The following is a 10,470-nucleotide window of genomic DNA, read 5'->3' on the forward strand; positions in this document are numbered from 1 at the left end:
CAGCCACTTCACAGATTGGCAAGAAATTGCTTAGATTCTGACATACTGCAACTGCAAATTAAAACTGACTCAAAATCCAATTTTTTCTTCATTGAAGAAATGTTTTCCAGATTTTAGAATCATCAATGTCAGTGAATCAAATCTAAGTCTTTACAAATACTACTTAAGAGATTAGAAAGCAAAGAAGTAAAGGTAGAGATGGAAAATAAACTTTTATGATGAGAACTGGCAAAACAGAGTTTCTCTTTCCAGTCAAAATAGCAGATGGTTATCCTGCATTTGGAATCTACTGCTGGCTTTTAAGTATTAGATTCAGAATAAGATTTAACCAATCCTAATAGGAAACCTAGGACTAGGGCTTGTGTGTTTGAACTGAGGAAAAATATGCATAGAAATAATGCTTGGCTTGACCTTTCAAAATAAAAATCACTAGAATTAATGGAAGCTGTGTGCTGGCACCTTCCAGGATCACCTTGACTGCTACAGATGCAGTGAAGGTGCCCCATAGCTTTTATTGGGAACAGTAGGTCAGGCCAGCCCAGGTGCATGCCTACAGAAATATTTAAGGGAAGTAAAAGATACAGAGTCCATGCACATCAGCTAATGATCTTCACTAATCTTAAAGCACTTTCAACAGCCTTCTTAACATACTAAGACAAAAGTACTTTAAAGAGTCTAGCTATTTATTCCATAGTATCCTAATTCCATGCTTCACTACAAATTCCCAAGTGGAAAAGCCTTGGAAAATACAAAATTTCATTACTACTGTTCTTAAAACAGTCTATTTGGACTTCTATGTTTTGTGCAATGGTCATATTCCAGAAGAATAAAAGTTAACTGAAAAGAGATTACAAGTTCTGAGTCTTCTTTTGTTCCCATATCACAATAGTTTGTGAGTAATGTAAGTATTCCTAGCTAGTTGAAAACCAGTTCTAATATTTTACACCAAGTTGTACTGATAGCTTTAATTACAATGATTTTGCTACTATGATTAACAAAATATTTAAAAATAAGTAGATTAAAAATATAAGGTCTGCCAGCTCACAAAATGTACTTAGGCTTGTTCCCTAGAAACCCCAGAACCACAGCAGTAATATTCATGTGATGAACTACATCTATCATGCACCTTTGTCCACTTCAACTGCCCTCTGCATGCTAATCCATCACTTTGGGAATTATTCAACCATCCAGGCCCCTGAATTTAGGATCTCAAAATCTGGTAGTTCACACCTGTAAATGGTGATTTCTTGAGTGCATTTTGGTAACTAAGTGAAAAGGAAGTTTCATATACACAGGTCTCTGGTCATAAGTATCTAGATACTGTAGCCTGCTCCAAAATCCTTAAGGAGCTCAGGAAGGACATTGTCAAGAGGTATTCAGAGGATCTTGGGTCACAAAAAGCTCATGTTTAGAAAGATGCAAAGTTTCTACCCTGTTGTTTTTCTTTGCTTTTCCCATCACAGCACGCACAGGAAACATCCTGAAGGCAGAGCCAAACTTGCCCTCTTCAAATGAAATGATCACAACCCAGTAAGGTGACAGACAACAGAAACTAGTCTTACCATAGAAAGAAGAGCTTAAGATGACAAAAATAATTATCCGGAATATAACAGATATACAGGTACCACAGAGATATACATGTACGACCATCAATACCGACACATGCTTCACAGTTCTTCCAGTTTGGTATTTCATACTAATTTCATAGTTTCATAGTATGTTAAGTGGTTGGAATGGACCTTACAGATCATTTAGTCCCAACCTCTCCCTGCCCTGGACAGGGACACCTCCCACTAGACCAGGTTGCTCAAGATCCCATCCAACCTGGCCTTCAACAGCACCAGGGTTGGGGCACCCACAGCCTCCCTGGGCATGTCTTAACCATCTTCACATTAAAAAACTTCTTCCAAATATCTCATCTCAATTTCTCTTCTTTCAATTTATACCCATTACTCCTTCTCCTGTCACACTACAGTTCCTAATGAAGAGTCCCTCTCCAGCTTCTTTGTAGGGCCCTTCAGATACTGGCAGTTTGCTATGAGGTCCCCACACAACCACCTCTTCTTGAGACTGAATGGCTCCAACTTTCTCACCCTGTCTTTGTAGGGAAGGCACTCCAGTTCTCTCATCAGTTTTGTGGCCCTACTCTGGACTTGCTCCAACAGTTGCATGTCCTTCTTTTGCTGGAGACAACAGAACTGCACACAGTACTCCGGGTGAGAGCAGAACCGAGCACAGGCAGAATCACCTCCTTTGACCTGCTGGCCACACTTCTGATGCAGCTCAGCATCCAGTTGGCTTTCTGGGCTGTGAGTGTACAGTGCAGCTCATGCTGAGTCTTTCACCAACTGTAACCCCCAAGTCCTTCTCCACAGGGCTGCTCCTAATGACTTCTCTGCCCAATATGTGTCTGGGATTTCCATGACCCAGGTGTAGGACCTTGCCCTTCATTTTGTTAAATTTCATGATGTTTGCATCGGCCCACTTCTCAAGCCTGTCAAAGTCCCCCTGGATGGGGGGAGGGGGTTCGTGTTGTTTGCACGAAACAGCAACTAGCCTCCTTCCCGTTGTAGCATCTGTGAAATTATTATTTGGCTCCAGTAAAGCTAAGCTCCTTCAATTAAAATTTTATAGCTACATGTGAATAAAAGCACTGCTTTTACATTTTTCAAGGGTTTGTCTATATAGGTAGCATATTTTCATAAAGTTTGTTCATCAAATCCAAAAGAATAAACTCCTTAACAGCATTTCTGTTATTAACTGAATTAGACTCTTTTTTCTAAGATATTATATTAAATATAAAATGAATAAAAAATTAATTATATTTAAAAGAGTGTTTCAATTGAATTTCTTTTAAATCCACCTGCAAAACTGACTTACAAATTAAAAGTTAGGTAAAGAAAGACCTGACAGTCATTTTACCACTTTCTCTGGCGCAACCTATCTGAGGCAGCTGCAAATCCACATTTAATGGTCATATATTTTCTTTCAAATCAGCTTCCAAATGCATCTCACAGAATGGGCTATGACAATGGTTTAAAGCTTTATTCCCCTCTGCAGTTACAAGTCATCACAATGTTGACCCTAATCAGGTTATTCTGCATCTGTCTGTCACAAATAACCTAGTAACAGCTAAATGGATTGCCATAAATCTTTCAATTAGAATTTATAACTTTATTAGCACAATATTTTTTAACTGATTGCATTACTTTGAAGAGCAGCTTTCATTTATTTTGTCATTTGGGGGTCAAATGTATACCAAGGCTGGAAGCTGCATACACAATAAGAAGCCTTACTTCAGCTTCATGGTGGTCTCCAGAATTTCTCTTCCCTAGAGACTATCGCCAAATTCTTAAAGAAACACTTTGCTTGCTGTGCTGAGGTTGAATCCACTTGGCTAAATGTGACCAAGTTTCTTCATGACACACAAGGGTCACTGCCCTTTATATGGCCCTGATAAGGCTTCATAAAAGAGCCTTGACATTGGGTAAGTTTTCAAAGGGTTTTATGTCATTTATTGTTTTGCTTTAGAGCTGCTGAAATCCATGCCAAAGATCAAATCTCTACACAGGGGATGAGGATCAAGGATATTCAGTGATCTTAACAAATGTGGCTTGATACATCTGTATCTTGAGGTAGGGGGGAAAAAAAGGCAAATGAAATAGTTTCCTAACAATTTTTGAGTATTAGTGTCATTATTATTTAAGTATTCTACTTATATATTTATGTTGTTCGAAACAACACACATTATGTTTAAGAAATTACCTGAGCAGCTGATTTAGATGAGTATAATACAAACACAAATGCATTCATGTTAAATACACACATGCACCTAAACCCCCAGAACTTTGTTTTAAGGGACTAACCTTTACAAATTTTAGACATAACAAATAAAATTTGAAATTGGGGAAAAACATTGAACGTTGAAATTCAGTAACAATAACTATTTTATGGAAACTGAAGCCAAAGCCACTTTACTACTTGAACATTGAAAAACATCAGGAGTTCATATGGAAAAAGGAACCTTCATAAGGTTCATAACCTTCATAAGATGAAGGCTCTGAAATTGCCATGCATTCGTTTGTGTTTTGCTTATTATTAAATGGGAGTTCCCAAAGTTCTGCAAGGCTGTTAGCATGGATTCTCTGATTTCTATCTGCATTTACGGTTTCACACAAACAGGTGCTAAGTTATCCACAGGTAACTGGTGAGATCTATGGATAACTTAACACCTGTTTGTGTGAAACCGTAAATGCAGATACAAATAACAGGTAGTTCATTGCTGTTTATACTTAGAGACACAGGTGAAAGGCACATGTACAGGGAGACCAAGGTCTAACAAAGTATTTCAGCTCATATTTAGATGCTATATGAAAAACCAATTAATTAGCCTACTTGCAAGAAAGCTGTGGAGTCATCGGTTTAGATGTTATTTTTTCCTTACAAACAGAAAATTTTGCTCAAAAAGAGAAAGAAACCTTGCTAAGTAAATTATTATAGAAAGGAATAGGCTTATTACTAACGTTCCTCTGCCATACCCAAATTAAGAACAGAACAGATCTACATTGTAATGTAAGAAATTAGTCTCTCCTGCTTCTGCTTCTGGTGACCTAGACTATTCAAAGATGATTGCAACCTAAGATTTGACACCCAAGCACACTTAAGTACCCCACAAAATGAGTCAAGACTTATATTATATGAGCAACCTAGATCTAGCATGACAGGAGCCATGAGTGCCTCTCAAACATGCATGGCAACCAAAAGTCACTAACAGCCAGAAATAGAAAACCATAAGCTCAGATCACCCTCCTTCACACACTTTTAACCTTTCTTTAACTGACCCTTCACCCAAAAGAAAATTTGTTAAACATCATTCATTTTAAAGATGCTAAGGAAAGAAGTGTTAGTTGTTAAAAATCACACTGCATTAGTTTTCAAACAGACACGTCATAAGGAGCCAAAATAACTTCTGGTTCATCTTTATACACCTTCCTCTTACTGATATGAAGTTTAGGAAAAAGCCTTTAAAAATGCTAAATAGCTTAAAAATATATTTTAAAAAAAGCAGTAGTACCTTAGTCCCTAACAAAAATGTGTAGCAGCAACATAATTATCTTCTACACTAGAACCTTGTTAAAGCTCTAAAGAACACAGGAGGGTATACTTCAAAAAATACAATCAAAACTCATGTATTGTTGAAAACCTACACTCTCTTCTGTTCAAAAGCATTTCCATGAGGACTCATAAGGAAATAGAGTGGTGGAATTTCTTAGGAACTAGTCAGACAGAATGATAGGCCAACTTATTAATCAAACTGCTTATAGTGCACATTTAGGACATATGACTTGATTCCCTGTTCCTGATTCCTCTTCAGATTTAAGTACATTAAAAGTTTTACCATTTCTGAGCCACAATTTCCTGTGGCCCCTGACTGGCCACCACCAAAGTCTCTACAATTCTCTTCTGTAAAACCATTTTCATTCCTAGGTCCACCAAAGGCAGCCTATAACTTGATCAAAACAAACTACAAATTTATGAAGCTTTAAACACTATTTCACAACACAAAGACAGTGTGTTCAGTTTTAAGAAAAGCAGAAAAAAACTTGGGTATTTAATATCCTTCATGATCAAATTGCCCCTTTAAGATTGAAAGTTTTTATCAGTTATGACTATATGTTTTAAAAAGCTTATTTTTAACTCAAGACCATACAGCTGTAAAAGCAAGAAGTACTTAGTGTACCTAAAACTTCATTAGATTGATCTGTATTATACTTAACCAGTGAAATGGAAAACTAAGAATATTAATATGGCAGCTTTGACATCACAACAATTGATGCAAATTCTAGGGTCTAACTTGGTAATTCCTGCATGCTTCCCCCAGTGAAAGAGCATAACTATTGTCATATTCTGAGCACACATGTAGTATAACCTTACTTCATTTTTGTAATGGGGAATTGTGACAAAAGAACTGGAATTAATTTTCTAAAATAACACATCTTGTGTGTCAATAAAAAGAAACAAGAGAAGTCACAAGAATTAATGAGGTTGATTATAAGCCAGATCTCAAAAGGATATTATCAACTCTAAAGCAAGTCAAATGTCAAACTTGGGTTAAAAGTCATTTCAAGTACTGCACATATTCTTCCACACTTTGGGATAATCCCCTCTAGATTAATGCCTTCTTATAATTCTTCCCCTCTCAATATATTCAAAATACTTATCAAAAGAAAAATCAAGCAGGCAGTAAAAACTAAGGTATTTTTGCAGTAAGAAAATAAGCAGCCACAGCACATGAAGTCTCTCTGGGCTAAAAGAACAACTTGTGTACAAAACTGTGCACATGGATAAACCCTGCCCAGATCCAGGGGCAAACAGTGGTCTTACATCACCAGGAGCAGAATGTCCCACAGCTCCTTACAATACTGGCATTGTTGAAGCATTTCACATCAGCAATACACTCAGCCTCATAAACTCTTGCAAGATAAAGAGGTATTGCCTAACAGTTTCTAAAATGGGGTGGTAATACCTAGAAGTCTGTAGTAGAAGAACAAACTGAAACCATAGAACTTTCTCTTCCATTCTAATCAAAACCTGGAAGAAATATTAGCCCAAAGGAGGAAATAAAAATCCGTATTTGTAAATACTTCATACAATGGACATTACAAACTGAACAAGAAGAAACAAAATTGTTCCTGTAGTCTGTTGTAACTCAGATTTATTTTCACAGTGATGGCATTTTGAATCTAGGAAAGAACTTAAGAGCTTAAACAAGATCTATTCATTGGTTAACTGATACATGCACTGAATGTAAGGTTTGGGTCTGACTTTTATTTCAGTACTAGTAATAAAACTGTAGTTTAATCCTCTGGGGGAAAAAAAAAGGAATAAAGAAAAACCAATCCCTTTACCTCCTCTCAAAGCATCTTTCCCCTTTGGCTGCACATGACATTAAAGGTTTCAAATGTCATACTTGTAAACTATTTTGAATTAAATGATGTCTCTAGGGATTTGCTATATTAAATGGATCCTAAAGTTGTTTAGGATTTATAAGCACAGAAATTAGGTATTTGCAAGACCTAAACAAGTGGAAAAGAAGCAGGCTCTTAAACCTCCCAGAAATAAAACCCGCTAAATTAAGAAAAATTGAGGACTACAACTCCTTTAACATGACTATTAGCCCACTACAGAAGAAAAACATTAACAATTTACTTCCATAAAGACATTTGTAAATAGCTGGTATAATACCAGCTTATAAGTTTTATTAGACTCTGAATGATGAAGGCAACACTCCCCTAGAAATTCCCTCTCATGACCTTTTATGAAGTACAATAGGATATAGATTAAAAGTCATATTTGCTCAAAGCTACACACAATGAAACCCCATTGTGGCTCTGTTGTCTGGACCACTTTACAAGATGAAGAATAATGACAATAAATAAACTTGAAGCTTCTTCACTATGTTATATTTCACTTCACTACTGCACACAATTTTTTCCCCTGTTAATTTTCATGATTTTCCTGAATGTACGGCCATTTCGAACTGACATTTGTTTGACTTGTTTATGAGCAACTATGTCCATTATTTCCTTTATACTTCTTTTATAGTACATGATATATATTTGGGCTAAGATGCTGATGCTATTTCTATTATTTTAGCTCCTTTACTAAAGTTCTTACTGACATTAGATTGAAATCACTTGCACATTTTCATGTGCTTTCAATCAAGCAACAGCTGGAAGGACTGGGCTTTGTACAACATTTTCTGACACCAAAGATTTTCTTTGTAGATACACACAAATTTGTGAAAATAAAAACCTTAACATAGGAGCACCAATGACTCATCAATCTATAAATAAAAGTTTTGTAAACCTAGAAGTATAGAGGTGTGCCATCTCCAACTGGGCTTGCTCCAGGAATTTCAAGATTGGACTCTTGAAAAAAAATAACCTTAGATAGGTTGTCAGATGGCAGTAACAAGTTTTATTGTGTATCAGGCACGAAATTACTAAGTCTCTAAAGAGATACCTCTTTTGATATGAATTTGCTAGTTTTAGACTTAAAAAATCATTGCATATTTTCTGCCTCATAAGTGTCCAGTTGCTTTAAAGCCAAAGCTTCTTCGGTTCTAAAAAGCACTTTCATTTCTTGAAACACTCCAGGAACAGACAAATATCAGCAAATTAGTTTTGTAACTTACTTGCTACTGACCCTGGAACACTCTTGAGTAGCTCGTACTAATGAGTGTGTTTATCACCAAGAAAAGATGTCCTGCTAAATTCTGTGACATTTGTCCTATCAATCCTGAATACATTCCCAGTGCCTAGATTCATGATCACACAGGTAGCTGAGCATGTTACTGCTCAGGCAAATGTATTATGAATTCTCAGATGATGAACTATGCTAAAGCTGAATGTCAGAGGTGATGAAACTGATAATCCATCAGTAATTTTCTACCGACCACAACAGCTCCGACCCATTGAACTAAATAAATGTATTTAATCACTGACTAGTCAACTGATCAGAAGATACCACAGGGTGAAGTGTCTTGACAAAGAGAAGACAGGCACTACCTAAACCACTGTCACAAGCAGAAAAGAGTATTGTATCTCAGTCTCTTGCCCACAGAGTCAACTTGAAATCATACTATAGAAAAAAAAGCTTTATTTATACCAAAATACAAAACTCCCCTTGTAACATTTTCCTCAAGAAAATAATACTGGCAATGCATCTCAAACTGGTTTTTTTTCTTGTAAACAGATTAGCTTAAACCCACAAAAAAGCACTCTCCAATCACTTCTGATGAATCATAGCCCAAGTAACGCATGATACAAACAAAGGATGAAGCTTTCATGGAAGATTTTTCAGCACCTTTCTGGATGATGTATTCTACCTCTGGTCTGATTGCTGCCAGCTTCATGACTAAGAAGAATGGCAGGCCAAATCTCACACCCTTCAGAGAAGTCTTAAGTCAACTTTTCCTGGCATGCGAAAACCTGATTTAAAAGAAAGTGGTACTTTCCCCAGGTGTTCCTATGGCAAAACAACATGCCTCCCCAGCACTGGGTTATTAATGTCTCATTTTCCTGATGTTCTGTGTTGGCAGCCATGACAGAAAGCTTTGAACTTGTTTATTCACACTTGTTTAATTCTGTCTCCACACAGCATATCACAGCCTGTGGGGCTTGGAAGATGGATGAGTGAAACCAAGGCCACAAGGGGGTCAGGGTCAGGAAGTCGCTGAATCTCAATAACTCCATCACTCACTGCAGCAGACACTTCAGAGGTCACCTCAACCAAGGAGTTTGGGATAGGCAGTGGAAAAACAGCTGGCACAAGTGTACACATTCCCTGCAGTTGATGCTGTATATGGAAACAAGTACAGATCCTTACTTTGAGTTGTTTTTAGTCTACTTGGTTAGAAAAAGAAAAAAGAAAGACTTTTACAAATATCTGGCAGGTATCAAGCAGCAGCATGAAGGCTCAAGAGAGGGCTACTAAAAATCAGAAAAATACCAGTTTAGTGTTTCTTCTGTTACCATTTGCATATGCACTGGACTAAGGGAAAGCAGCAAAAAGGGCACAGAACATCACAGACTGGCTCCAGAATACAGCGACAGTGGGCAACAATACACTTCATACTATAGTTGTATTGTGCACACTGTGTGCCTGACAAAAAAAGCTTCTTTGAAGCACAGACAGCACAGATGACACAAACTCCTACACTGTCAGGGATTTTAACATGTATTAGTGATAAATCCTACTTTGTAGAAGCTTTATATTTAGAATATATATGCATTTCAATTATATACCTATTTCATCCATACATATATGTATGTTCTTATATGCATGTAGTTACATATAAAATACATATGATAGCTAAACAGCTGTAAACTGTACAGGTCCTAAACAATATTGTCAATACTTCATTGCAATTTGAGAGCTTGTAATCCCATGACATACTGATACAAAACTGTTCCTTTCTTAACTTCGACTTTTTACATCCACACCTCATAATAAACCATTCTGCAAAGCGAAATTAATTCCAAGAGACAGATGGAAATCAGTATTATTTAACTATCTTTAAGCACATCTGCAGCACTGGAATAAAACAACTGTGAAAGGGGTTTGATCTGACAGAAAGCAAGTTCGCAGTTGCTCAGTATGAAGGTGTATAATGAGAAAGGCGACATATAAACCTGGATCTGCACATATGCAAACTGTATTTATGACAGCCAGTCAAAATATTTTGATGAATAGGAAAATTAGCAAGTGAATTATATAAAGAATAGTCAAAGACAAGCTGTTATTCTAGCAACAGAAAACAAGTCCTTACAATATGACCATGTTATATGAGAAAAAAATCCAGAATGAAAAATTCAGGGCTCTGTCCCAAACTCCCCATTTCCAATTTCAAAACAAATGTAGAAGACTGGGCTTCAGTGGAGATAAGGTTCAGACTACTAACACTGG

This window comes from Acanthisitta chloris, unplaced genomic scaffold (assembly GCF_000695815.1).
Source record: "Acanthisitta chloris isolate BGI_N310 unplaced genomic scaffold, ASM69581v1 scaffold10245, whole genome shotgun sequence".
NCBI classification, from domain to species: Eukaryota; Metazoa; Chordata; class Aves; order Passeriformes; family Acanthisittidae; genus Acanthisitta; species Acanthisitta chloris.